The following is a 23,508-nucleotide window of genomic DNA, read 5'->3' as shown; positions in this document are numbered from 1 at the left end:
TCCACCAGCTGGGAGCAGTCCAGGAAAAAGTCCGTGAGAGTGATTTTGAACCTCTTTGGGATGGCAACACAAGGCGTCGTTCACTTGCAGAGCGCAAACTTCTGGAGGGTGCATAAGATTGAACTAGTGAGTTTAGGTAAGTTGGCGCCGTGCCAGTGGTCGTTTTGTAGGCAAGCATCAGTACCTTGAATTTGATGCGAGCGGCTACTGGTAGCCAGTGTAACCTGATGAGGAGAGGAGTAACATGGGCTGTTTTTGGCTCATTGAAGACAACCCTCGCTGCTGCATTCTGGATCAGTTGTAGAGGCTTGATAGTACATGCAGTAAGGCCCGCCAGGAGAGCATTGCAATAGTCCAGTCTGGAGAGAACAAGAGCTTGGACAAGAAGTTGGGTGGATTGCTCTGACAGGAAGGGTCTAATCTTCCTAATGTTGAATAAGGCAAATCTACAGGAGCGGGTCGTTGTAGCAATATGGTCTGTGAAGCTTAACTGATGATCCATCACAACTCCTAGGTTTCTGGCTGTCCTGGAAGGAGTTATGGTTGACGAACCCAGCTGTATAGAGAAGTTGTGATGAAACGATGGGTTAGCTGGAACCACCAACAGTTCAGTTTTAGTAAGGTTGAGGTAAAGGTGATGGTCATTCATCCTGCTAGAAATGTCACTCAGACAGGCTGAAATGCGAGCAACTACCGTCGGGTCATCTGGTTGGAATGAGAAGTAGAGTTGAGTGTCATCAGCGTAGCAGTGATAGGAAAAGCCATGCTTCTGAATGACAGATCCTAATGACGTCATGTAGATGGAGAAGAGAAGCGGTCCAAGTACTGAGCCTTGAGGAACCCCAGTAGCAAGTTGTTGTGACTTAGAAACTTCACCCCTCCAAGACACCATGAAGGATCTATCAGACAGGTAGGAGTTAAGCCACTGGAGTGCGGTTCCAGAGATGCCCATCTTTCTGAGGGTGGACAGGAGAATCTGGTGATTAACAGTGTCAAAAGCAGCAGACAGGTCCAGCAAAATGAGTACTGAGTATTTTGAAGCTGCTCTTGCCAGTCGCAGGGCTTCAGTAACCGAGAGCAGGGCAGTCTCAGTTGAGTGGCCACTTTTGAAGCCAGATTGATTGCTGTCCAGGAGGTTGTTCTGTACAAGAAACATAGAGAGCTGGTTGAACACAGCTCGTTCGAGTGTCTTTGCAATGAATGGAAGAAGGGATACCGGTCTGTAGTTTTCTAGAAGTGCTGGATTTAGAGATGGTTTCTTCAGCAGTGGGCTTACCCGAGCCTGCTTAAATGCTGAGGGAAATGTTCCAGAGTGAAGAGAGGAGTTGATAATGTGAGTAAGTGAAGGTATGACTGAAGAAGAAATCGCTTGAAGGAGGTGAGTGGGGATCGGATCCAGAGGGCAAGTAGTAGGATGACTGGACAGGATAAGTTTGGAAACGTCCGTCTCTGAGAGTGGAGAGAAGGAGGAGAACGAGTGAGCATTAGTCGTTGTGAAGTTATCCTCAGTCTGCGGCGTGGAGAATTGGTCACTGATGGTTCTTGTCTTATTTGTGAAGAAAACTGCAAAGTCATCAGCTGTAAGAGTCGATTGAGGAGGAGGTGGAGGCGGATTAAGAAGAGAAGAGAAGGTTTTGAAGAGTGTCCGAGCGTCACAACAGTTGTTAATCTTGTCGTGGTAATATGATGTTTTAGCAGTGAAGACGTTTGCAGAGAAGGAGGAGAGGAGAGACTGATACACACTGAGGTCGGTAGAGTTTCTTGATTTAAGCCATTTCCTCTCTGCAGCCCTGAGTTTAGAGCGATGTTCACGGAGTACATCGGACAGCCAGGGGGCAGATGGGGTGGTGCGTGCTGGTCTAGACGACAGTGGGCAAAAGTTGTCCAAGCAGGAGGTCAGAGTGGAACAAAAAGTGTCCGTAGCACTGTTCGTGTCCAGAGCTGAAAACTGCGAGAGTGAAGGAAGTGAGGATGCAACCACAGAGGATAGGCGAGATGGAGAGAGTGAGCGTAGGTTCCGTCGAAAGGTGACCCGCGTTGGAGCGTGTGCCGCTTCTGGAGTATGTGTTAGATTAGGAGTAATGAGGAAGTGGTCTGAGGTGTGCAGTGGAGTAACTAAAGTGTTGTCCACTGAGCAACAGCGCATGTAGATGAGGTCCAGTTGGTTGCCCGATTTGTGAGTGGCTGTAGTAGAGACTCGCTTGAGATCAAATGAGGCGAGCAGAGTGTTGAAGTCAGCAGCCTGGGGTTTATCTAGGTGGATGTTGAAGTCACCAAGCAGTACCAGAGGAGTACCATCTTCAGGATAATTTGATAGCAGCACGTCCAACTCCTCCAAGAAGTTTCCCAATTGACCTGGGGGACGATAAATGACCACAAAGTGGATTTGAACAGGGTGGGTTACAGTAACAGCATGTGATTCAAATGAACCGTGACCTGTAGGTGGTGGTTGAAGATCAAATTTCCAATCTTTCGATATAAGGAGACCAGTACCTCCACCCCTCCCAGTCGTACGAGGGGTGTGGGAACAAGTGAAATGAGTGGAGAGGGCTGCGGGAGTGGCAGTGTCCTCAGGTTTGATCCAGGTCTCAGTCAGTGCCATGAGGCTGAGACCAGAATGAGTAGCAATAGAAGAAATGAAGTCTGCTTTGTTAACAGCGGACTGGCAGTTCCAGAGACCAAGTGGAATAGAGAGCGTCGGAGTAGAGGTCAGAGGGACAGGCCTTAGATTTGTCAGGCAGGCCTTCCTTCGACGTACATAGCGTGCTCTCCGAGTGTTAGTAGTGATAGTAGAGATCTGAAAGCACATAGTGACTACAAGTGAGCAAAATAAGTATTTGCGGAAGAGCTGTACAAAAATTGAAGGGGAGAAAAGCAATACTCAAGTGCCCTGTCGGTGTCCTTGCTCGGTGGAGTCGCGCAGGTAGAGTCGATGGTCTTTACACTCGTTGGTCTTCACACGAGGAGGCTTCACACGAGGGCTGCCGCGACCGCTGCCGCGGTGACACCTACCACTTATATATTTGCCTGATTACCTGTGATTGAAGTCAGCTTGTCACGCCTCTCTATTTAACAGACCGAAACTGTCCAGTCCCGCGATAGGCAGACGCAAAACCAAACGCCACAATTCACACGTAAGACACACAGTGATTAAAGCAAAGTTTCCCTAGCAACGATAATCACGCAGTACTCTAATGAGAAAACGAGGCAAAAACACTTACAAACTGCTGTCCTTCTCTGTCGCTCGACTGTTTCTTCTGACAGGCGTTTACAAAACAGCTCTTTAAGTACTTTTTACCGGCTTACTGGCTATTGTCACGCCTCTCTATTTAACAGACCGAAACTGTCCAGTCCCGCGATAGGCAAACGCAAAACCAAACGCCACAATTCACACGTAAGACACACAGTGATTAAAGCAAAGTTTCCCTAGCAACGATAATCACGCAGTACTCTAATGAGAAAACGAGGCAAAAACACTTACAAACTGCTGTCCTTCTCTGTCGCTCGACTGTTTCTTCTTTCTGCTGATTTATTATTAGAATTATCAATGTTGGCAACAGCCAAATATTTTTTTGGAAGCTGTGATGCTTTTTTTTCAGGATTCTTGGATGAATAAAAAGTTAAAAAGAAGAGCATTTATTTAAAATAGAAATCTTTTCTAACAATATACACTACAGTTCAAATGTTTGGGGTCCGTAAATTTCTATTTTCTTTTTTTGAAAGAAATTAAACCTTTTATTCAGCAAGGATGTGTTAAATTGTTAAGAAGTGATAACAAAGATTTATATTGTTAGAAAAGATTCATATTTTGAATAAATGCTGTTCCTTTTAACTTTTTATTCATCAAAGAATCCTGAAAAAAAAGTATCGCAGCTTCCATAAAAATATCTGGCAGCACAACTGTTGATAATTCTAATAATAAATCATCATATTAGAATGATTTCTGAAGGATCATGTGACACTTTAAACTGGAGTCATGATGCTGGAAATTCAGCTTTGCATCACAGAAATAAATTATATTTTAAAGGATATTAAAATAGAAACCATTATTTTATATTGTAATAACATTTTGCAAGATTACTTTTTTTTTTTTCTGTATTTTTGATCAAATAAATGCAGCCTTGATGAGCAGAAGAGACTTCTTTAAAAACATTACAGGTCTTGCTGATTCCAAACTTTTGAACGGTAGTGTATATATATATATATGTATATATATATATATATTTTTATATGTATTTTTTTTTTTTATTTTTTGCGACAACATCACAACAGCACCAAAGCGAACCCCTTTTCCATCAGTTGCTGCATGGGTAGAATGGCTGTAGGCTTCAACTCTAGAGAAAGAGAGAGCGAGAGACAGAGAGAGAGAGAGAGATAAATAAGAAACATTTGTTTAACATATTCAACTGAAATATATATATATCTGATGCACACTTATGCACTGTTGGATAACACTTATGCACTGTTGGAGTTTTAGAGAGAGAGAGCCAAACAGAATATTCATTTTACTGACATCTAATCACAAACTTCAAATGTGTAAGTACATAAGAGCAATACCCACCAATTGAATGATCTCCCTTCTTTCCTCAGTTGTTTGTCAATCTTTCTATTAAATTCTTCCACTTCACTGAAATAGTTATCAGAGAACAATCACTTTTGTGATAACAGAAATATCAGTAGCAAAATGGTGCACTAGGCATTGTGTGGTGATCATTCATATTGTACTCTGACCTGAAATGATAATCTGGAACAGAAAGGAAGACTTGTTAGAATATTTTGAGATCATGAAAATATCCCTAGTGCCTTTTTAAATCATCTGTCCTACAATGAGCCTAACCAAATCCATAAAATCACTTCATATTGGCCATGCAGAACATGACAGAAACTAACACATGATAACAATGGACTGTATGTGGAGTAGGCCTGCAGATTAGGCCAAATTGTAACGAGCTATTAAAACTGCCAAACGCCTCATTCATCATTGCAAAACAATGCCAAAACAACAGGCTAACACATAGTGCAACTAGGCAGTCAGTGCAGTTTAATTATGAAAGATATTTTATACTTAAATATGGTAAAACAACGAGTATTAAGCCAGTATTCACACTAATACATTAAGCTGCAGGTAAATCTTACAAACCTTACATCAACCATGCTCTTGTCATCTGATAAGTTTAATTAATGTGATGGCTAGATTCACTTATAATACTTTGTGATTAAAACTCAACAAGGATTTATGAAATTATAGCCACGAATTAACGTCGTAGCAATTAATAAAACTAGCTCACGAATTCTTAATTTGGTGGGAATTAATTATTAATTCATAGTTAGCAGTTCTCACTATGTAAACTTCGCACCGTTTAATCGTTATAAAATAAAACTTAATTAAATATCGGTACTCACAGTCTGATTGCTGTCCACGTCGTCCATCTTTAATTAGTGTTGATCCAGAACGGTAGGTGGCGCTGTCACAAAAAACTAGGGTCCTAGAACTGCGGTCCTAGAACCGCGGTCCTGAAACTGCAGCCTCCGGTTGTGCAGGAATACCCTTCTCTCCTAAGGGACACTTCAGGGAACACACTTAGGAACATAAACAACTTTGGTAAGATATATCTTTCGAGTCTTCTTACCGCGCTAAGATTGAGCGTTATCGGGGAACCGGGCCCAGTTTCAATATTTGTAATAAATGTGTGATACATTATTGTAATGTCCAATAGTTTTGATCACTATTTAGTGATAGGTGAGCGGGAAAAAAAGGAATTAGTCCAGCAGTAGATATTCAAAGTATATCTTTCAATATGCTTGAATATTAAAGTGATAGTCCACCCAAAAATGAAAAGTTATGGCACTGTTTTGCCATATGTAAAGCAGACACCGACCTTGTTGCTCTTAGGCATTTCAAACATGTACAATTAACACAGTAAATAAAGCCATTTGATATAACAAATGCTGCATTTACACTTGGCATTAACATGCGATCACCGTGACCTGATCAAGCAGCATGGTTGATTGCAAATGCTATTGATATTTCTAAAAAAAAATGTTTGTAAACTGTAAACGCTAAACATCAGTTTCCAAATGGTGAATTAATAAAAAGAAATTAAAAGCCACAGGCAGCTGGAATTATTATATATTTTTTACAACAATAAGGCCCTATAAAATATTTGTAACACTTTACAATAAGGTTGTATTAGTTAACATTAGTTAATGCATTAGTTAAAATGAACTAAAAATTACCATTAACAAAGCATTTACTAAGGGAATTTGTGAACCTTATTGTAAAGTGCACTAGTCCAACATTAACTAACGTTTAACTAACATTTGTAGACTGTTTATTAACATGACTCACCATTAACAAAGCATTTACTAAGGGAATTTATGAACCTTATTGCAAAGTGTGCACTAGTCCAACATAAACTAACGTTTAACTAGCATTTGTAGACAGTTTATTAACATGACTTACCATTAACAAAGCATTTACTAAGGGGAATTGTGAACCTTATTGTAAAGTGTGCACTAGTCAAACATTAACAAAGCAGTCATTATTGATTTTACTGGACCTTAAATGAGTGAAAGCCATTCATGCATCTCTTACATTTTCAGAAACTTCATTACATATTATATTATTACATAACAGTGGTATACATTTATATTATATAATCAATGCATTCAATAAATAAACAAACAAACTTAGAGAAGAAAAGGTGTTTTTCCTAAGGTTAACTGGAAGTGAGCAACCATGGTCAGGATTGACAAACAGTTGGTAATCACCTTTGCGTTTTAAAGCTGCTATTTTTGATGAATGTCACCAAAAAGTATTCCAAGAGGACCATTTCTATACTGCTTTCCAAGTCAGTTAATCCACTGCTTCAGTTGTTGTTTTTGTAGGTCCAGTCCGTCCTGTTCCCGCGGGCGATTTAACCGCCGAACCCCGAGAACAAATGTGCATGCGCTCAGTAGATCGTCACATGGAACGAAGTGATTTCCAAAGGAAAACGGAAGCATTAATATCCTCCAGCTCGCGCTGTAATATATAAAGTTCAGGTTCACACCGTCTCCACGACTTCATCCAGACCTTTTTCTTTTTTCCCCATGAACTTTTGGTAAAAAGATTTCCAAATATTATAATCCCAATTTCTTCTTGCAAGTCGCCACCCATTTGTTTACTGTAAAGTCACATTTGTCCGTGCGAGATTTCCCGCATTTACAGTTGTGATTTGTGATTTTGATGTGAACGGAATCTGTTAGTGTGTGGTGTGCTGTCACCATGGACTGTAAAAAAAAAAGACACACATAAAAAAAAAAAAAACGCCTGTCACACTATAGCAACACACTATAGGTACGAATAAGTAAACATGAGCAAAGATTAAGTAAAGCTGAACAGATGCGTTGTTCATTTTTTAGTTCATTTTAACTAATGCTTTAACCACAACGTTAACTAGTTAATCTGTTAATGTGAAGAGATGCATTAGTAAATGTGTAAGTTAACATTAACAAAACATTAAGTAATCCTGAACAGTGGAGTTGTTCATTGTTAGTTCATTGTTAGTTCATTTTAACTAATGCATTAACTAATACACTAGTATATGAATAAGTTAACATGAACAAAGATTAAGTAATGTTGACCAGATGTGTTGTTTATTGTTAGTTCATGTTAACTAATGCATTAACTAATGTTAACTAATACAACCTTATTGTAAAGTATTACCATATTTTTATCTTTTTTTTTTTTTTTTTTTTTTTTATGGTAACCAATCGGCATAAAACATTAATTTAATTTATCCTTATCAAATGAAAATTAAACCCTTTTATTTTTGGCAAACAAAGTGCTGCACAGAGGTTTGCTATTAAAATTAAAAACAAAACAAATGTGATTATTCCTTTAAAAATAAAGATTTATTAATATTTAGTTGTAGTAGTAGCATTGTTTTTACATTGAGTCTTAAGACTGCTAAATAATAGTAATATATTTCTGACAGTTTCTTCACGTTAAACGACACTTTTATTTTGAGGGGTTGCAGTGAAGAACTTGCAGCTGCTGTGTATGTAGTCTCAGCCTCAGACTGCTGGCTGAACGTCTGATGAATATGGCACACAAAAGTGGAAACACTTCAGGAGTTTTGAAGTCGTCATTTCGAAGTTCCACCTGGAAACAAAGATGCCAAATCCCCTCACAAAAGAAGAAAGCCATAGTGTTTACAACTGTGACAACGAGCACTTATCAAGATCAAATAAACACTGGATTTTTAAAAGTATGTGAAATATTCAAAGTTCGCGGCATAGAATCTTTAAAATAAGTCAGAGAGTTTTACACACTGGCCTGTTATTGTGGCGACATTTCCGCGACATTTCCACACCCCGAAAGACGATGCTTAACAAAAAAAAATGTGATTGGTTGTTTGACATGTTGGGCAAATGGTATCATGGGCGGACCTTGGCCAATAAAAGCTGCCATGGATTCCAGACCTTCAGTCGTCAGACTACTGTGTATGTGATATGATGGTAGTTTTCTCAAATTAAATGATAAAATACTAATGAAGTGACTCTCAGAGCAGCTGGAGATGACATTTGTGTGTTCATATCATCATATAGTGATACTGTAGAGGCTGAAAAAGCTGTGAGCGTTATCCGTGCATTAGTGTGTAGTAAACAAAACAGTGCGTCGCGCCATCCGCCATTCATTCATTAATGTCAAATGCTTCTGCGGATTTGTAGTATTAGAATATATATACAGTCGTGGCCAAAAGTTTTGAAAATTACATAAATATTGGAAATTGGAAAAGTTGCTGCTTAAGTTTTTATAATAGTAATTTGCATATACTCCAGAATGTTATGAAGAGTGATCAAATGAATTGCATAGTCCTTCTTTGCCATGAAAATTAACTTAATCCCAAAAAAAAAACCTTTCCACTGCATTTCATTGCTGTCATTAAAGGACCTGCTGAGATCATTTCAGTAATCATCTTGTTAACTCAGGTGAGAATGTTGACGAGCACAAGGCTGGAGATCATTATGTCAGGCTGATTGGGTTAGAATGGCAGACTTGACATGTTAAAAGGAGGGTGATGCTTGAAATCATTGTTCTTCCATTGTTAACCATGGTGACCTGCAAAGAAACGCGTGCAGCCATCATTGCGTTGCATAAAAATGGCTTCACAGGCAACGATATTGTGGCTACTAAGATTGCACCTAAATCAACAATTTATAGGTTCATCAAGAACTTCAAGGAAAGAGGTTCAATTCTTGTAAAGAAGGCTTCAGGGCGTCCAAGAAAGTCCAGCAAGCGCCAGGATCGTCTCCTAAAGAGGATTCAGCTGCGGGATCGGAGTGCCACCAGTGCAGAGCTTGCTCAGGAATGGCAGCAGGCAGGTGTGAGCGCATCTGCACGCACAGTGAGGCGAAGACTTTTGAAAGATGGCCTGGTGTCAAGAAGGGCAGCAAAGAAGCCACTTCTCTCCAAAATAAACATCAGGGACAGATTGATCTTCTGCAGAAAGTATAGTGAATGGACTGCTGAGGACTGGGGCAAAGTCTTATTCTCCGATGAAGCCCCTTTCCGATTGTTTGGGGCATCTGGAAAAAGGCTTGTCCAGAGAAGAAAAGGTGAGCGCTACCATCAGTCCTGTGTCATGCCAACAGTAAAGCATCCTGACACCATTCATGTGTGGGGTTGCTTCTCATCCAAGGGAGTGGGCTCACTCACAATTCTGCCCAAAAACACAGCCATGAATAAAGAATGGTACCAAAGCACCCTCCAACAGCAACTTCTTTCAACAACCCAACAACAGTTTGGTGAAGAACAATGCATTTTCCAGCACGATTGAGCACCGTGCCATAAGGCAAAAGTGATAACTAAGTTGCTCGGGGACCAGAATGTTGAAATTTTGGGTCCATGGCCTGGAAACTCCCCAGATCTTAATCCCATGTGGAACCTAATATGGTTTTCACTCACACAGAAACTGCGGCCCTATAACACAGGCAGAGATGAGCTCTATTCTCTATTCTAGTTCTATTCCTCTGTGGAAAACACAGACTCATGGGAACATAACATGTATTTAGAGCTTATGATATGTGTCAAGCTTTCATTACAATCTAACAAGTGAATCATATAACACAACTTATCTGAAAAATTATAAGTTATCTATTTAGCAATATAAGACGGGAGAACACAAATTAATGAGTATGGTTAGATGTAATATAATTTGTGCTGCCATATATTGAGTCATTCATTTATTGTACTTGTGACTTGTTCAGGTTTTAAATATAATTTTTTTTTAAATTTACATCACAGTATTAATCTTAAAGTATTTCATTTTATGTAAGTTTTTTTTTTATTATATTAGCATTAGAAGAACAGAAACAATGTTTTAGCTTCACACTACAGCGATGATATTTGTTGTTATTGTACAACTTATATGACTGAAAATTGATAGTGATTTAGAAAATTACAGAGATTATATTTGTTGGCAGACTATAATTTATATGACTGTAGTGAAACTTTATCAGCTGCTATATGATTTGTCTTCTCAATTTCATCAACTTAATGAGTTTGAAAGGAACATTCTGTGTGTTAAAGGGTTTTTCAGAATGAATGTACTTGTGCAAAATATCTCATTCAAAGACTTCAAATTAATTGGTTTCTACAGTCTAGGAGAATGGAGGCCTTTTTTATTTCTGCCTTTCTTTCTGATGTTTTTATTGGCTATCACAGCAAATTCTATTCTTATATATTTAATCAAATCTCAAAAGTCTCTGCATTCTCCTATGTATGTACTAATAGGTGTCATGGCTGTGTTAGACTTGATAATGCCCATGTTTTTTGTACCTAACATGCTTCTTAGTCTCTTATTCAATTTGAGTGGAATATCCCTAACAGGTTGTTTGATACAAATGTTTGGTCTTCATTTTATTGGAACATTCCAATCTACTTTGCTTTTCTGGATGGCACTGGATCGTTACTTTGCAATATGCAGACCCCTTTATTATCATAAATGCATGGAAATCCCTAAATTTTCAAAGTTTGTTGTTGTGCCAGTAATCAGAAATGGACTTCTGATTGTCACCATGGTTTCTCTGGCTGGAAGATTGTCATTTTGTGAAACAAACGTTATTGATCACTCTTTTTGTGAGCACATGGCATTAGTTCAGTTAGCATGTGGTGACATATCAATTAATAACATTGTAGGACTTTTGGCTGCTTTCCTTATAACAACAACTGATTTCATTCTCATTACCGTTTCTTATGTTGTGATTTTTTCTTCTGTGTTTAGATCTGGTAAGGCTCATTTAAAGGCCATCAATACCTGCATTACTCACATAATTATTATGACACTTTCTTTGATTTCTGCTTTGATTGCATTTTTGTCGTACAGAATAAGGAATAACATTTCTTCTAGTAACCGTATATTTATAAGCATCTTATACTTACTTTTTCCAAGTTGTCTACACCCACTAATCTATGGATGGAGAACAAAAGAAATACGACATACATTTCTGAAATTTATAAACAATGCAAAGGTCTTTCCTATTAAAAACTGAATGGTTTTTACAAATGAATGGAAATACAACGTGATAACACTTCAAACAAATAAGCTGTGTCTGTCTGTCTTGATGAAAGCTCTATGATACTGTGTAGATAAATGCATAATAAATATAAATAATGTCTAAACACAGTTAAATCATCTAATAGAAATGTTAACCTATCCACAAATGTAAAAGTGTAATCTGTACATTGACATCAGCTAGTACACTATGTCATCAACAAACAGAATCAAAACAGAAGGTATGCTTTGTATCTGTGATGCATATAAGTGTATGGTCACATTTTGTGGTACAGTAAGCATTTTAATTGCAATTTAATAGCATGTAGAAAAACATCCTGTTGCGTGAATTGTGTCTTGAATCTGTCTGCTTTGTAAACAATGCAGAATCAAACTGCATTTGATACATGTGTTATGAGAGAATGGGTGTAATTTTGTAGACACTGAAGCTCTCAGCATTCTCAGCATTGTAAGACTTTCTGACTTTCTGACTTTCTGACTGAATTGTAACAATTCAGTAGTCCCAGTGGAATTAATAAGTTTTATAGTTAGAATAAATTTGTCAATGTCAATATTATGTAAATCCCTGGGAGACCACAGAAAATGTTAATTCTCTGTATTGCATTAATATAAAGGCAGTTAAAACTGGGTAGTTTGGTCACACTGTCCTTAGGCTTAGTTAAAATGGACAGTCAACCACCATGAGAGGTTAATCACAATGCCATAAGCAACTTTGAGTTTACTGTTTCCTGTTGTGCCCTTATTTTATATATTTTATATATTTTGCCATATGTAAAAAGCACATGCCCACCTAACAAGCAATGTTGCTCTTAACCATGTTCACAGAAACATTTCATTTAACAAATAGTGTTAATTAATTATGTGATTTTCCCTATACATACAGTATATCACTTGTAATAATTTGTAGTCACAAAAAGTCAAAATAACTTATTGGGCCCAACATTTTCTCAGTCCACTCCATTCTTATTTCTACACTGCTCGAGTACTATCTGGCACATTAGAAAGTCTGACCCTTGTTGTAATAGATAAAGAAATAACAGTTATGAGCACTTGGGAGGGTTTGTTTTATAAATAAAACCCAGTTCCAAGTTACAGTAAAGCCTGGTAAACTGTAGTTGCAACAAATTGTTGTGTGATGACACAAAAGGCTTTTTTATTCCAACCTTCAGTCAAACAAGCAAACAAACAATAAATAAATAAATAAAAATAACAATAGTAACAATACTACTACTATATAATTACATGTATATTTATAATAATAACTATTTTTACTGAACTTGATTCAATTATGGACATGGATTTCACATGATGGAAAATCCTGTAAGTAAATGACGTGTCTAAACTTAGACATATTGAAATAATTTGAATAGTGTGTAAATTAATTGACTCAAACAATTTATAGAAAATGTCTTATAGCTATATTTCTCCCTGTAGCCAGTGGCAACAGGTGCTTTTTTTAATTAAAATAGTTTTTTGTCAAAAGGTCATCGAAATAAGCACGCATTTAACTCTTCATCCTAAATAAATAAATTAATGACTTATTTACATACCAGCATAATGGAGCATTAAATATTAACAAATCTCCACATTGTCTCATCTTGCTAAAATGCAAAGCATTTGGGAAATGGAAATATTTTAGTGATAATTTAAAACAAATAAAATCATTATTGTTTTCTCAACATAAATGTATTACTTAAGCAGATTGATATTTTAATTTGTTGGATTATTTTTTAAAGTAAATTTATTCAACTGCAAAATTCATTTTTAATATCGTCTTTGGTCAAGCTCATTCGAAATAAGTGACTGCCTACTGCACAACTGCAAAAATGTACCTATGCAGATGCATATTGTCCTAAATTTGCTTCTGTGAATATTAATTATTTTAACTCCAGAGTTTTTCTTAAATTATTTTACAACAGTAAAATCTAGCCCATTGGCAAGGCAAAGTTGCTGTGAAAATGCACTTTGATACATTTGTCTTCAAAGGAGGTAAAACAACTTTTTTTTTTTTTTTTTTTTTTTTTTTCACAAACATTATAATTATAGGGGTAGATTATTTATTTATAAAGACTTATTTTTGTGCAGTTCCTTGCACAATACTGTTGTAACATCAAAACAGTTTCATAAATTAGTACATTGTTACGTTTGCATCACATAACCAGCTCAATATGTATGTCTTTTTCTACAGTAAGATTGCTCAGTAGCTGACTGTCACTCCCCTGGACTGTTTTTGTTGTGTTTTCATCCCTTATGTTCTCCGTGACCTAGTTTTCCCTCTTGTTTGATTGTGTCATTTGGTTCAGGTGTGTCTTGTTAATTGTTCTCGTCATCCCATGTATTTAAGCCCTAGTCTGTGCAGTCTATGTTTGTCCAGTCTACTACGTCTCTATGTGTATCTCCTATCTGTTCTCTCCTGGATTTACCCTTGTGTAGATTTATTAAAAACTGCATTAAAAAACTTTGTATTAATCTTCATCTTCTTTGTGCGTTTATCTCACCTAAGCGTGACAGAAGACCACAAAAATAGGAAAAAAGAAAGCTGCGCCTTTTCCCCTGTGTTTTGTTTGTTGTTTTTTGAAAGTGTTTCTTCTTTTTCTCTCTCCCACCATGGATACTGCCGCCAAAATCATCACCCCAGCCAGTAAAAACCTTCCCTTATTGGAGTATGCTGTGAAGTTCAGCTAGCTCACCATTCTGACAACATTGGATGATGCGATGCTGTTTTCCATCCTCAAATTCCCATCGCCCCATCGACCTCCCAGACACCACTGGACTTTATTGGAGGGAGGTAATCATTCGGTGTCTGGAAAGTGTCTATCCTCAATCCAGAACACAGTCAGACCCAGAGCCCAGCCCACCATCACCCCGCTGCATGGAGCCAAAGCCCGAGCCCAGCGCTGACGGAGACCCAAAACCTGCCTCCACCGACAAGCCATCGCATAATGGAGCAACAGAGCTGAGGATCGCCCCGGAGCCAGAGCCCTTGAGATCAGACCATGTGCGAGAGCCAGCTACAGTGCTCACCATGGGGGAGAGTGCCATGGACAGCGAGAGCGAAGAGGGAAGCTCCTCCCACTGCACTATGGCTGAGGGTGAGCCGAGCTCAGTGGAATCTAATTTTATTATATATGCAGAAATACCTCCTCTTCTCTTGCCTTTGGCTGAACTCTCTGCCTGCCCTGAAATGTCTGTCTGCTCTGAACACACTGTCAGTCCTGTTTTGGTCATGGAGGCTGTTTGTGAATCATCTGCATGCCCTGAACTATCTGCCAATCCTGAAACGACCATGGAGGTCATTCCCCTACTGCTGGAACTCCCAGTGCTGGGAGTGGCCTTGTGGTGTGTGTCGGCAGCACACACCTTTCCTAAACTTCCTTATCATTCTGAACTCCCGCCTAGCCTCCCTCTCCCACCTTCTCTGTATCAGTCTTCACCATCGCCACCGCTGTCTCATGATAGCCCCTCAGCTCACCATCTGTGTGGTGGGATCACCACGGGTCTGCCAATCTCCATCAGCGTCGTAGCTGGAGGATCCCTTGTCTCTGCCTCCAGCCTCTGAGTCCAGGACTCCGCCTTGGCCCCTCGACCAAGCGGCTCTACCATGGCTCCTAGCTCCCTCCTCTCCACTGTGGCCCGTCAGTCCACCAGCTCTGCCGGACCCCCTTGTCCCTCCGGGTCTGCCTTGGTCTGTCATCGACCATCCACCGCCTCGGGACTCCACTCCTCTGGCTAGACCATCATGGCTGTGGCCTGGGTCCTCCTGCTCCTGCCTGTCTCCTCTCTGGCTCCTTTTTCCAATTGATCTGCCCTGGTCCCTTCTGCCTCCAAGATGGCTTCTCCGTCTGTCTGACCCACCTTGGATCCTCCCTCCATCATCACCATCCTGGACTCCGTTCATCATCCTCCACCTGGGGGTCGGTCCTCCATCCAAACCTCCTCCAGTATTCGTCTGCCTGCCTTCCTGCCAGCCCTCTGCCCCCCCCTGTAAACATCCCACATCCAATCCTTTGTCCTCCTCCTAAGTCCCCCTCCGTCCCTCCCTTTGTTGTTTCTGCGGTGTGAGGTCGCGCCTTCTGGGAGGAGGGCGAATCTGTCACACGTCTGTAATGTTTTTGTTTTGTTTTCATCCCTCATGTGCTTCATGACCTAGTTTTCTCTCTTGTTTGATTGTGTCATTTGGTTCAGGTGTGTAATGTTAATTGTCCTCGTTATTCCATGTATTTCAGCCCTAGTCTGTGCAGTCTGTGTTTGTCCAGTCTACTATGATCCTATGAGTGTCTTCTGCCTGTTCTGTCCTGGATTTACCCTTGTGTGGATTTATTAAGGACAGTTTGCATTAATCTTCATCTTCTTTGTGCGTTTATCTCACCATAGCGTGACACTCACCTGGTACAACACAAACAAGAGTCATTCTATGAAAGAGTCTAAACCATGTAGACCCATATGATATTCGTTCCCTCTGATATTATGAAAGCTACTTTTGCCACAATTGTCTGTAGTCTCCAAAACGTTTAGAAATTTGTCCCAAGAGGCTTTAAACCTGCTGTTCTATCCAATTGCTCCCATTTTTTTTAACTTTTTAATCAGATTTTACAGCCTACAGCACTGGATCTGCTCCACTAAATGAGACCAATGATCGATTACCGGCAGTCGACCCAGGAAATAATGCTGTATTGATTATGTTAGACCTTTGCTTTTCTGTTTGACGGAGTATATCACAGTATCCTTCTGTCATGCATAGAACACTAGGTACAGCTTTACAGTGTTTTAATCCCTATATCTCAAAGACAGGACTTTCTCTGTAGCTAATGCTAAGTTCATGTGTAATGTAAGTTCTCATGTAGATGAGAGAGAGAGAGAGAGAGAGAGGGAGAGAGAGATGTTAAACACACACTTTATTTTACAATCATATCATGCGAACATTTTGTAATTGATAATTCTCAACAAATTCAAATAAATTAAATGTTGACTCTACTTAAAGTGTTAAAGTGAGTGTTCACCCAAAAATGAAAATTATGTCATTAATGACTCACCCTCATGTCGTTCCAAACCCGTAAGACCTCCGTTCATCTTCGGAATACAGTTTAAAATATTTTAGATTTAGTCAGTGAGCTTTCTGATCCTCCATTGAAAATGTATGTTCGGTAGACTGTCCATGTCCAGAAAGGTAATAAAAACATCATCAAAGTAGTCCATGTGACATCAGAGGGTCAGTTAGAATTTGTTGAAGCATCGAATATACATTTTGCTCCAAAAATTACGACTTTATTCAGCATTTTCTTCTCTTCCGGGTCTGTTGTGAATGCGTTCATGATGCTGCAGTGACGCCGCTGACGTACAACGCTGCTGATGTGTTTTCTGGTGTGCCCAATAACAAAGATAACAAAATGTATATTCGATGCTTGAGCAAATTCTAACGAACCCTCTGATGTCACATGGACTACTTTGATGATGTTTTTATTACCTTTCTGGACATGGACAGTATACTGTACATACATTTTCAATGGAGGGTCAGAAAGCTCTCGGACTAAATTTAAAATATCTTAAACTGTGTTCTGAAGATGAACGGAGGTCTTACGGGTTTGGAACAACATGAGGGTCATTAATGACATAATTTTCATTTTTGCCTGAACTAACCCTTTAAAACTCAAAAAATACCAATTTATCAATTACAATTCATCATCATTGTCATTCACAAAATAAAATTTGTATTTATACACCACTTTCTTTTAAATATTAATATATCGTTATTCCTTTTATAAAATTCATACTCTATTTTAACTATTAAACTATTTTCCACTAAGGTTTTAAACAATTTTACTATATTAATTATTTTCCCTTCATTTTCAACTTTATATGCTTTCCAAATCGTTAACTTTGCTTGACCAATAAAAAATTTGGAAAAAGTACAATGCTCATTTTGAGAGAATATTTCACACTGTCTTCCAAAAAAACCCACCTTATTACGACCTATATTTACGTTTAAAAGTTTAGTGCCCTCTAGTGAGTGTAAAAATAATGACAGTGTTGTGTTGCATGGCTATGATAAGGGGCATGACATTTCTCGACCAGGCGCCAAGTGCTATCAGTCACAACACACACTGGCCCAGCTAACCAATCACAACACAGACTGGCACAGCTTGTCAATCACAGCGCATTTCGTATTTCAGAAGACAGGCTTCATTTGATGCAGGAACTATTCCAGCCGTTCTTGCCAGACTGGGGAGAGAGGTGTTGTAATAATGTAAAATATGCGAAAAATATATATTTTTTCGAAACAACCTAGCATGAGAGCCTGTTCTAGTACAACCCCAAAACAAACTCAAGACATTGTAAAAGAGCATAATAGGACCACTTTAAGGTTCCATTTATCTTCAGGGTACTACAAACATCTGTATAAAGTATCTGAATCCATGAAAAGAACTGTTCTCCAAATCCAAAGGCTGACAAAGTATTAAAAAGATATCCGTAATTGACTCTGTCACATGCCTTTTCCTGGTCAAGAGACAAATGCCCTATATAAAGTTTATATATCTCATTAAGATGTAATAGGTCACACACCAGAAAAAGGTTATCAAAGATGTTCATCAATTATAACCTTCTTCAAAAGATTTGTTAAAGTTTTTAAAAGGATCTAGTTATCTATTACCAATAAGGAGATAGGGCACCAGTTTTTCAAGAATCCTAAATCTCCTTTCTTCGGCAATAACGTTATTACAGCTCTTCTACAACTGAGAGGAAGAATTTTAGATTTTTCACATTCAAGAAAAACAGTATGCAAATCTGGTCCAATCAATGACCAAAAAGTTTTATAAAACTCAGAGGTCAGTCCATCTAACCCAGAGATCTTCCAGAAGATTGCTGTTTAGCAGCTGTAAAATAAACACAAAATAGCACAACAGTTCCTCGCGGATGACTGTCGAACACAAACAGAACCAAAACACAAAATGAAGTCCAGGGGCCTCATGTATCCACCTTGCGTACGCACAAAAACTTTGCGTACGCCAGCTTTCACGCTCACGGTCTGATGTACAAACAGTGAAATTAACGTGAGAATGTGCGTTCCTCCATGCCAATTTCATGTCTGGTGTACGTACATTTCTCATTGTTTTTGTCCGTTGGCGACTCTTACAGGGAATGAAGTGAAGTTGCAAGCATTACACAATGAATTGTTCTTACAAGTCTATCGCACCACCACCTGTGGGAAGCATTGTTATTAATTTGCAATTTATAAAATAATTGACATATATTGTCACACAAGCCTTATGGGAATAGTCTATCAATTATGCAATTAAGTAAGAACATATAAAAGCATATGCAAATTGATACAACCCTTAGTCTATGGCAATGGCAGCTTTGGCCTTATTAGAGGACATTGCTAATGGCAGAATCCGAAGAGAACGAACGTTTTTAGGGACCACAATGATTTTCTGGCCCAGGATGATGACTGGCTTATCAGCCGTTTCAGATTTCCAAGGGCTATCCTCTTGGAGCTCTGTGCTGAGTTGGGTCCGAATCTAGAGAGAAGCCACGCAATACCCGTTCCCTTGCAGGTGCTGACAAATCTTGGTTTCCTGTCAACTGGTTCTTTCCAAAGGGAACTGGCAGACCGCTCAGGAATAAGCCAGTCGTCTTTGAGCCGCGCAATGCCAGTGGTATGGGACGGGATCATCCGCATGTCCAGCAGGTATATAAGGTTCCCATATGATGCAGTTGACCAGCCAAACATTAAAACGCAATTTGCAGCGATAGCCGGTTTTCCTAATGTAATCGGAGCGATCGACTGCACACACATTGCTATAAAGGCGCCATCTGAAGAAGAATTTGCATATGTGAATTGGAAACATTTCCAATCAATAAATGTGCAGATAATATGTGATGCACAAATGCGCCTAACAAATATTGTGGGCAAGGTGGCCTGGGTCAACCCATGATTCATACATCCTTACAAACAGCATGGTTGGGATGAGGCTCCAAGCTGGCAGGGTTGCGTGATGGGTGGCTTCTTGGTAAGTGATGCATTAAAGTTATGATTCTGTTGGCCTGTGGTGTGCTGCACAATGTCGCGCACAGGCATGGAAAACCACTTGGTGAGGTGGCAGCACCGCCAGATGACCCTGACCCAGGACCAATGTATGTGCAGCCCAACCAACAAGCCATTCAGGCCCGTCAACATGTGATTGCAACAATATAAATGGTAATCGGAGACAAAGTAAATTTTTTTGACCAATTCCTTTAATGAGTGGCTTATGTCTGTGAGTGCGTCAGTGATATTTTTCAGGTGACTGTTCTACTTTTTCTCCGATGGCCATAACGATTGATGTTGTGACTCCAAAAAACAGCATGCGTTAAGACACGGCCAGACGGACGGGCCTCAGCACTGGGGGGAGCACTGGAAACGCTGGGCACAGTGGGTGCTGGCTGCTCAGGAGGGGCGGATTCTGAGTGCGTGCCAGTGGATTTGTTTCGGCTGTTGCACCATATGAGTCTAAATAAACACAGGCACATGTTAACTGTGATTTGAGTCTGTTCCTTATTAATGGGTTCACGCATTTGCCACAAATGCAATGGATACGTAAAATCTCTGGTGTACTTTTGGTCAGCTACATTTGCATGCATTTGACAATTAAATAGGTACGCTATGTGTACCAACGTAAAAAACAAAATGAGAAATTGGTTACCTTCAGGGCATTGGTATTTACTCCACACCGGCCTCGCTCCGTTCCCACGGCTCTCGGCCCCGCCTCTCTCATCACATACCCCCTTCACCCCTCACAGGCCGGGGCGTACCCACAAGACTGCGCTCTACTCCTCCCTCCCCCCTCCGGGGGAACTGATCACAGTGGCCGCGGTGTACCTGGGGGTAATGACAGACAAACAGGCGAGAGAAAATGAGATGAAAGGATGTGGAGAGTCAGAGTGTTCATCCAGCTGCTGGTAGACTGTTATGTGTTCTTCAGTAATCATGGCAGATGGCAGCAGGATCCGGCCTCCTGGCGAACCGCACAGACTCCTCCGCTCCCTCTTGGACAGCAGCCACCGCGCGCCTCAACCCAAGAGCATGGCAACGAGCCCTCTGTCCCACCTTGTCTTCCATCGTTCCAGCACCACCGCCTCGGGCAGCCACCGGCAGTCTCTCCGCTTCTTCCTGCTGCCCGATCTCCTCAGCACCACGACACCCCTCAGCAGTGAGGGCTCTCTGGCAGCATCCCCCTCTTTCCTCCCGGGTTTCGGCACCAATGTAACGTAATAATGTTTGTTGCTCGGGAAGAAGGAGACGGGAAACGGCAAACATTCAAATAAAACTTTAATAATAAAATAAAATAGCAAACAGAACCAAAACACAAAATAAAGTCCAGGCCTGGTCCTCTCTCGTTCAACACGATCATCACTCCTCCCTTTATCCTTCCAGAGCTCCTCTGTGGGACTCGAGACCGGTGAGTGACGCAGGTGTTGTGCATTTTGGCCCCGCCCCTCTCGCCACACTTTTGTTCCTTGATCTCTTTCTTCATGCAAAAAAAAAGGTTATATTGTTCAAGCAAATCTCCACTTGTCCCATCTCTCTCCCTTATGGAGCTATTCAATCTCATCACTCTTTCCAGCTGTTCAGTTTTCTTCTGGATTTATTTTGCATTGTTTTTTTACATACTGTTGACAAAACAACTGCATCTGAATTTTTCCAATGTCCCACCATTGACTTATGGACTTAAACTCTGTCTTTCTCTCTCTCTCCATGCTCTCCAACAGAAAATAAATGTACAAATGTACGATCTTGCAGCAAGTTTTTATTAAAGTGCCAAGAGTTGTAAATAGTATTTTATGTTGTAACCATAACAGAAACATAATAATGACCAGAAATTGATGTAGGATTAATTCTACTATCAAAAAAATCTTCCTCTTTTACCCTTCTGAACATATATTCTGTCTAATCTAGCCCCTGATATTATATTGGAATTCACTTTTAGCCATGTATATTAAAGGATTCTCTCCACACATCTACAAGCAAATGAAAAGATGAGGTTCATTATGAATCCTGTCGACTGTATGATCAAGAATGCAATTAAAATCTCCAGCCACAATAATAAAATTATTATAAAACAATATAAAACAATAATATCTGTGTGTGTTTCTTGCAAGAATATCACACTAACATTTTTAAAAGCAAAAAAATTGATGAGAACACTTCTCTTTTCTTTATTACAACATTAATTTAAATTTAATGATCCAGTTTGTAAGGATGTCATAAAAAGTTGCTCTAATGCATCAATCAAAACAAAACTGTCCCTCTACCAAATCAATAATAATTTAGTCTTTTCCTTGATGAATCATCTTCTTTACTTTGGTGATTATTTTTTTTTTGATGGTATTGTTTTTGTTTGCTAAGCTCCTCAGCTGTGGTATTATCATTACATCTCTACAGAAAGCTAAAAATTTCCTCAAATATGAGAAAAAAAAGATCAATTTAGGCATTCCGCACACCTTTCATTTCATCAAGAAAGGTGCTAATCTGTCTCGCAGAGTAGAATTTCACTTCACATCTACTCAGTTCTGATGTCCCTGTTTGAGAATCATTGTCGCGGACTTCAAAGAAACTCTCTATACTTTCACATTCATTGTCTGAATCACTGTCAGACCTCGCAACACCAGAGCTAACTGTGAACTGACTACAATTTTCATTCACCTCGTCATCTAATTTGTTCTCACTTTTATCATTTGTCTCTACACACTCCATCAATGGAAATTCATCCTCTCTACTTTTAGACTGTAAATGTGTTTCTTGTACTTCTGTTCTTACATTTTGCATTTGTGCATTGGCACGCTGACATTTAATGGCATCTGCTGGCTGATCAACATCAACATTTGAGTTGTTTGTTTCACTACTACACTGTAAAACCTGACAAGTCACAGTAACTCAAACCGTTTGAGTATACAGAGTATACAGATTGCCTTTACTTAAACCATGTAAGTTTTAAAACTTTGCAATTATGTAATCAAGTGATTAATTAAGTGCTGATTGAGCATTAGTGATGAACAGCTGCTGTTAACAAACATCATCACCAGCTCCACTTATTAGTAACCAGACTGACTTTATTTCTGTCAGACGTCTACAGAAGATCTTATTGAGAATTAACTAAGGTTTAGATGTTGATTTATTGCTTCATTTGAAGTAACCATGTTAGAGATCAGTGTTTGCTTTAGTTGGGCTCTTGACCCTTGACTTTTGTCTTAGATTATTTTTTTTTTTGGACGTTGTAACCATGTGTTTTTGAAACATGTTTGTTATAACTCAGAAAACCCAGAGAAAATATGATCAGGTATTGGTTGTTATACAGCATATTGGTGATGAAAATCATCAATTAAGGAGCTGTTTAGAGTTCAAAATCTTACTAAATAGGTGTTCTATAGTTAGTTCAGTTGATTACAATGAAAGCCATTCATAAAGTCAGTGCTCTTTTTTTAATCAGTTAATATAAAGGACTATCCAAACAGTTTGGTCTTCTATGGTATCAATTAGTCACACACAGACATCAACAATCAGAATATGAACCTCAACAATGGTGAAGAAAAAAAAAAAAAACACATGCTGCAATGAATGCTGGGTACTATTGTAGTACAAAACTCATCCATGGCTCCCAGCATTCTCTGCTGGAATGTTTTTTTTTTTTTTATGGTCACCATTGTTGAGGTTCATATACTGATTATTGATGTCTGTGTGTGACTAAATGACACCACAGAAAACCAAACTGTTTGGAAAGTTCTTTATATTAACTGATTATCACAGAACCACTGGCTCCTAGAATCACTTTAACTGTAATCAATCCAACTAATTACACAACACCAATTTCATCATAGATTAGACTCCAAACAGTTCAATAATCAATGATTGTCTCATCACCAATATACAGTATAACAACCAACATCTAGGTACAGGCTAGATAACAAAAAA

General features: G+C 39.2%; 1 pseudogene; it reads left to right on the top strand.

Moving 5' to 3' along the window:
* Nucleotides 1–10,482: 10,482 nt before the first annotated feature.
* Nucleotides 10,483–11,455, top strand: LOC109072583 (annotated as a pseudogene).
* The last annotated feature ends 12,053 nt before the right edge of the window (nt 11,456–23,508 follow it).

The sequence above is a fragment of the Cyprinus carpio genome, chromosome B15 (genome assembly GCF_018340385.1).
Source record: "Cyprinus carpio isolate SPL01 chromosome B15, ASM1834038v1, whole genome shotgun sequence".
In the NCBI taxonomy this organism is placed as follows: Eukaryota; Metazoa; Chordata; class Actinopteri; order Cypriniformes; family Cyprinidae; genus Cyprinus; species Cyprinus carpio.
The sequence above is the reverse complement of the archived record's forward strand: the minus strand, read 5'-3'. Positions and strand labels throughout refer to the sequence as shown.